The sequence below is a fragment of the Opisthorchis viverrini genome (genome assembly GCF_000715545.1).
Source record: "Opisthorchis viverrini unplaced genomic scaffold opera_v5_147, whole genome shotgun sequence".
Lineage (NCBI taxonomy): Eukaryota > Metazoa > Platyhelminthes > Trematoda > Opisthorchiida > Opisthorchiidae > Opisthorchis > Opisthorchis viverrini.
Genome location: NW_008751803.1, coordinates 230,211 through 237,040, shown reverse-complemented (window position 1 = coordinate 237,040; position 6,830 = coordinate 230,211).

Below are 6,830 nucleotides of genomic sequence, written 5' to 3'. Positions count from 1 at the left end.
AACCGGAAAACTCGGTTATTTGACGGTTATCTTGGTGCAAATAACCATCTGTTAACCATAAAAATCGGTTGTTAGACGGTTATATAACCGTCGTATAACCGGAAAACTCGGTTATTTTGGACTGCGTGTGCTGCTAGGGGACCCAGCAACTGATGGCAAGAGGTTGAGGAGGGACATCAGTGAACAAAGTGCCGTGAGGGCGAAGGATGATTCTGATCACCTGCGCCGAGGGGATTCGTTGAGGTGGCCAGATGTGGCAGATGAGGTCGGTGCGCGATCCTGCAAAACTCGGGTCGCGTCTGCTAATTTGTGACACCTATGGCGTCAAAGCGGTATGTCCCTGAATCTCAAGGGACGTGTGTATCAGGCTACAGTGCGGGCTGTTTTGTTGTATGACTGTGAGACTTGGCCCGTTTGAGCAGCGGAACTGAGACGTCTTCAGGTTTTCGACAATCGTTGTCTCAGGACCATGGTGTGGTTTGGTGTCGTTTTTTTAAAGTTGTGTAACGTCAACTTCATTTGAAGAATGTGTCCAACACCAGAAGCCGCGGTGGTTAGGCTATGTATTACGCATGCCAAATCATCTTTCGCCAAAGAGTGATGTTTTACGTGCTCAATTCAGAGTGGCGGAAGCACGGAGGTGACCAACCCCTTACCTGGCAAAACTGTATGGGAGAGATTACGAAACGTTTAGATGCTGTCGGTGCTACTCGCATTCCAGGTTGAGGACCGCGAAGTCCGCACTGCGTCCGGTTGAAGACGCCACAAGATGTGGCTGCTACTTGATGTTAGTGGCGTTCTTGTTGTCAGTTTCTATCCAGATTGCCTGAGTGAATGTCTGGAAGTGTAGGTATCTCGGAATGATTGTAGTAGGCACACACTGAGCCCCCTCCAAGTCCACCTTTATTCTTTTCACAATAAGGCTTTCAGATAAATCATGGTTGTACGGCAGGGGAACATCAGTGTTGAACACTGATGACATGCGTCCACGATGGTGGTGATGATGACGCAGGAAACCCGAGGAAGCTTCCAAACTTCACTGACGCTTTACCAGAACTTTTGTGGAGACCAGTTGAGAAAATTTTGCCCTTCCCGTACCAGGCGTTTTTAATTAGTCTTACGAGTTGATGAGCACATCTGCTTCACTGTCAGGAAATGGACGACCAGAATAGTTCCCGTCATTGTATGTTCTGGCTGTGTATATGCTCCAAACGGAACTCGTCTTGAGCATAAAATCGCCATCGACAGCCGATTACTGCGAGCACGGCTTCTTAGAGTTCGCAGGAAACCACACAACATGAAATTTGGTTCCAGGTGAGCAGAGAATCTCCCACAAGTACAGTGGCTGCAGCAACTTTCCTAGAATCCTCAACTAGCTTGGGATTTAGTGCTAGTGGATCTCCAAAATCACGTCGCTCAACCGACTCTAGACGAAGACCAACCGAAATAGTGTATACCTTTGGGCTGGGCTGAAAATGGCAAGACAGGTAGAATCCGGCGATGGGACAACGTATGTGACGCATAGAGGTCATTCCGTAGGCTTGGTCAACCCAGCCCTCGTGCTTCCTGAGGGTGGCATGGCGGTTAGGCACCGAGAGGGTGTTACGGCTGAACGATTATTATTTGTTTTTACAATTTAACTGCAGTATAAAACGTCTGTCATTTCTATTGACTTATGAAAGTACGTACTTTCATAAACCAGTCACCAGTACTGGGCCAAGACTGATGAGCGTTTTTCCTGCTTTCCATCCACAGAAACCATCGTGAACCCCCAACCTCTGAGAATCACTTTACCCTGGTGCTTCCACAGATGCACGCTACAACATGGGTCTCCGCAGATCGCAACACGAGTTTGTCGAGTTCAGCACCCAACCAAACCATGTATCCTTACCTGATTGGTCCAAGTGAATTCAGGGATTTCACGGATCCACGGATTGATACACAGCATCGAGGCATTTGCCCAAGTTTCCCGGGTGGCTTTTTTGCATGTCGGTCAGTGGCTTTCGTTCACCTGAAAGGCACAAGTAGAAAAAGAGTGTAGCATTGCTCTTTATGTTCTCATCGCGGGGCAGTATGCTTGCAAGAGGGAGGATTTGCATACATAAATGTCTAATAGTGCTTTAAACTGAGTACTAGGAGGAGCGTGGACAACCGTCGGAGGAAAGTCATTCTATCCAGCTACTACCCGAAATGATAAAAACTTTTGTCGAATGAATGTGTGTGCTCTGAGCTTGAAAATCATTTTACTATGTCCCCGCCGTGTTTGCTGGGTCAGTAGTGAAAAACCTGTTTGCCAAGCTTTGTTCATACAGGACATAAGCAAGAATCAGGTCCTCTCGGAGGCGACGATACTCCAGGGGAAGGAGATCAAGCATCGCGAGACGGGTTTCGTAGTCCACGGATTTGAGGCCGGCAACCATTCCCGTAGCTGCTCGCTGGACACTCTCAATGAGGGTGACGTCTTTCGTGCGTTCTGAGTAGACAACTTGGTTGGCGTATTCCAGGTACGGTCTGACGTAGGCCTCATAGAGTATTTGAAAGTCAATGCGAGTGATACGCGAGAAGGTGCGAGGGATCATCTGTAAAATGGCGAATGCCTTTTGGGCCAATGGCCAATGACGATGGCATAAAACGCGATATATTTCCAGGTCTTAGTTTCCAAAAGTGAGAATACGGTAGGCCTTTTGTATATGGTTGTGATTCGGCCTCCAACTGCACAGCCCGGCGGTCGACGTGTCCTACATTATTGAAGATAACCATTTAGATCCCTGAGAGTCTTGTCCACGTGCAGATTCCGAGGGTCTGATGTACTTGTTAACCGAGACCCTATGTTTGCCCGGTTTTCAGCACACATCTGGGGCTATTCTATGGTTAGTAGACGACAACAGGCTGAGATCAGGCTCAGCACATTCTACAAATACCTTAATTTTCTGAACCCCTACATGAATTTATCGTAAGAGCTAGGTGACACGCTCGACGGCGACACAGAAAACTTCAGGAACTCACGATAAACAGGAAGCCCATAGGTAGTGGAACCTTCCTGTTTACTTTCTGGCCCATCCCCGGGGCAGCACACGCTAACATGGTAATCCCAAAACAGCATAATGCATAGAAACTGTTGATCGAACTGTATCACAACTGGAGCAGCGCTTTAAGAGTGAAACACTTCACACCAATTATTGATGCAACCTTCTGGCCGATAGGACCGGAGACTGTATGCTAAACTAAATGCAGCAATTTCGTAAAGGCATAGACATGGCTACTAGCCACAGAACTGAACACTAACGTGAGTCAACAAGAGCGAAACGCATGTAAGTGCTCTAGAAACTCTAGCAAAAAGCCGACGACGACAACGCATGGGATGGGAACCGGAAAATTTGACAGTTTCAGTCTAAGGACCTAAACTCACCCCACAATGGCTGGCAGCTGAGGATAAGGCCAACCGCCAAGCGTCCATTAGGCAAGCAACGTAGACTGTGCATGTCGGCCAGATGATTTCTTGCAAGCCAAATTAGAGCTCAGTGCCGTGTAGCTGTTGGTGGAGAGGAGCGTGCCTTCAGAGGTTGGGTCTAAAGTCAAATATAATCAAAATTCGCAAAACCCGGAGGACACTAATTCAAATACAATAGCGGTACTAAGGCAAAGCAAACAAAACTCCCCCAAGGTGACTGACTTGTGATCGACCAGATGAAGCTGCCTTTCAGCCCGATTCAAACAGAGATCAACTTTTTTCCTGAATGCATTATTTGCACGACACAATTGTCTACACTAGGGAAAAACATTTTGCCCGTTAACAAGCACCCATCGTAAAACCCGATGAACCAGATAAACGGCCTGGCTTATTATTTTGTTCCAAAGGCACGAAAGTGTCGCTTAATAGATGCACTCACTTTTCAAAGCGCGAAAGGTTCATAGAACTTCCGACGTTCAGCCATTGTGTCATTCCGCGAATTTGTGAATACCGCACCATGAGATCTGCGAAATATCTCAAGTCGTTGGATAAACAACAGACGTTTCCGGAGATCTCTCTCATCAATGAAGCGGCAAGGTAAAGTTCCGCAGAAGCTGAGCCAATTCCCTACAAAATCAGATTCTGTTCATGTGACAAGCAGTAATCTTTTCATTTATGTGTATAAGCAGGTGTATACGTGCAAGATGCGTCGCATGCGCTCCGCTAATACAGCTGCCTGATCAGAAAACTTAAAAAAGGCCGGATTATGACGAACCCGGATAAGCATAATTAGCATTAAATGTGTTTAGCAAAGGTATGTGATTTGGACAACGTGATACCCGGGTGGGTCAATCACTGCGGAAAGCTCCAGTTGCACGTTGACTAGAGAAAGATGCAGCATAGAAGCGCGGATAGTCGTAAATTGCCATGAGGGGTGTTCGACACATACATAAAGTTAGAGTTAGCCACATCACCAAAGCAGCTTGCATCAAAATATCAAGAAAATGAAAGCGAGGTTTGCATCACCCAAAACCACGGTAATCCGACCAATCCAGCGTAAAAGATGCCATCAAGATGGGGATCATCATGAAATTGTAACGGTGACTTTTCCGCTTAAGTAATTCCCCGGCCAATTTCACACCACCTACTACCCCATGTGGTTTTATCTGCCTCACAATCACTCATCGACACCGTGACGAATACGACCTTGACCAACATGTCGACAACAGGTCAAATCCAGTTCCTTGATTTTTTTAAGTGACGCCATTTGATCTCACATTGTTTTCATTTCCTACTCGATAGAACGACACATATAAGGACGTAACACGATCAAGCACACGTGAAGGTCAAAGCGTAGGCTAGCTCAACACTTCAGCATAGTGCGCCCCAATTGCACGCTGCATCGGCCCTTGGGTATGGCGTCAGCAAACATCATGTCACGGATGAAAAGGATTAGGTGTGGGCGATAATATCGCCAAGAGGAAACTCCCTAGATCAGGCCTCTTTCCGTCAACCTCATCAAGGAACTTACAAACTGATAAGTCTCCCCAGTTTGGCGTGCTTCCTTTTTACATTGTGTTTATATTCATAAAGTGCACCTAAACTTGTAATACTCTACCTTAATAAGTGTCTCTCGTTTTTGATATTCGAGCCCAACGCCTATGTGAGAATTAAGTTTCGTACGTGTATTGGTATAACCAGACGAACTAGAAATCCAGAATTCAGCGCAGCGCAACAACCAGCACTTATGTATTCGAATTGGCGAAAATGTACTGCATATGGAATATCAAAACAAGAGAATAATGGATACGGCAATGAAAAGAGTATCAGTCCTGTTCAGCACATCCGCCGCAACTTGAATGAGCGTGTGGATGTTTATAGTCCAGTGGTGGTCTTGACCGCAATCTTTCGGATCTTCTCGGAATGAAAACTTCAGACTCTTCACAGGCTGTGTTCTTCAGATACGTCTTGTTCAGATACCATAAGATCATCTACAAAGGATTCATTAGTATTTGAAACAGCAGGAGTTCCGTTAACAGACTTACCTCTGGTATTGAACCCAACCCGGTCAATGTGTCTCCGATGGCAAGAAAAATCACCCAAATCGAGAATTGCGACCACTCGTTTGCCATTTGATGAAAGTACTAATCCTGTAGCAGGTCGTAACTCATTACCCTTGAAAAGTGTAACATCAGCGGTTTTGGCACAGTCAAGACTTGTACGCAACGAACGAGATTTAAATAAAATCGCGGCACTCTTCCCAGTAACAGAATGAACGGCGTTCCTGTATTGCATTAGATGATTATCAATCTCACGGTCCAGTTCCACAAAAGTAGCAGGAGAGAGTGAAATAATAGCAGACTTTGGTGTTCGCACAAAATTCTCAGCAAGTCCATTCGACTGGGGATGTCGTGGAGCGGTAAACAAATATCGGCATCCAAGACCCTTCAACCATTCCTCGAAGAATTTTGCAGTGAAGTGCGTGCCGTTGTCAGTGACCAAAACAGTTGGTACACCTTCATGGCTGAACTCAGTGCTTACTAAATGAATTCGGCGCTTAGAGACTTGGTCAGAAAAACTTCAGGCCAACGTGAATCTGCGTTAATAACGACTGAAGCAAAGTGTTTGCCGAAAAAGGACGACGGTAGTCGGCATGAACTCGTTGGAATGCTTGACGAACAGGCTCGTGTGAGCCAAATGGAACAATTCGTCCCCTGGGTATTTGGATGCTACTTGTAGGCTTAGGACATTTAGGAATCGGTTGTTTGATTCCATTCTCATTCACAGAAGTCGGTAAGGTGATACGGGTTTGCAGTAAGCGTAGAACTTGAGTCCGATAATCGATGGTCACGACGTTGAAACCAAGAAATTACAATCGATAAAGGTACCTTGCGGTAACCTCATAGGGATCGTGCAATTACCAACTAAAGGTACAGACTGTGCAGTGATACTGCGAATCTTAACATCTGTAGGCACTATCACGGCAATGGGGTAGAATGCAGTCAGAACTGATTGTGGAATGATGGACTTAACACTACCAATGTCAACAATAAAGTCATGCTTCTGACCAGAAGCGGATATCAACGTTTTAAAAACATGTGACGAATTTTGGGACAAAACAGATAGAGAAAGAGTAGAAATATCTTCAGATAATGTCTTCACGTCAGTATTTGGGTCAGAAGATAAGTGCCACACTTTCTTGGACTTACAGACAAGTTGAATGTGTCCTGTTTTACCGCAGATAAAACACTTCGCTCGTCTGTGAGGGCATGAATATCTGGAATGGTTTCGTCCACAAGATTCACATTTCCCAAATTTTCGAGCCATCGGATTAGGGTTACGATCTGTGAAGTGACGTGTTGATGGATTTGGGGCACGA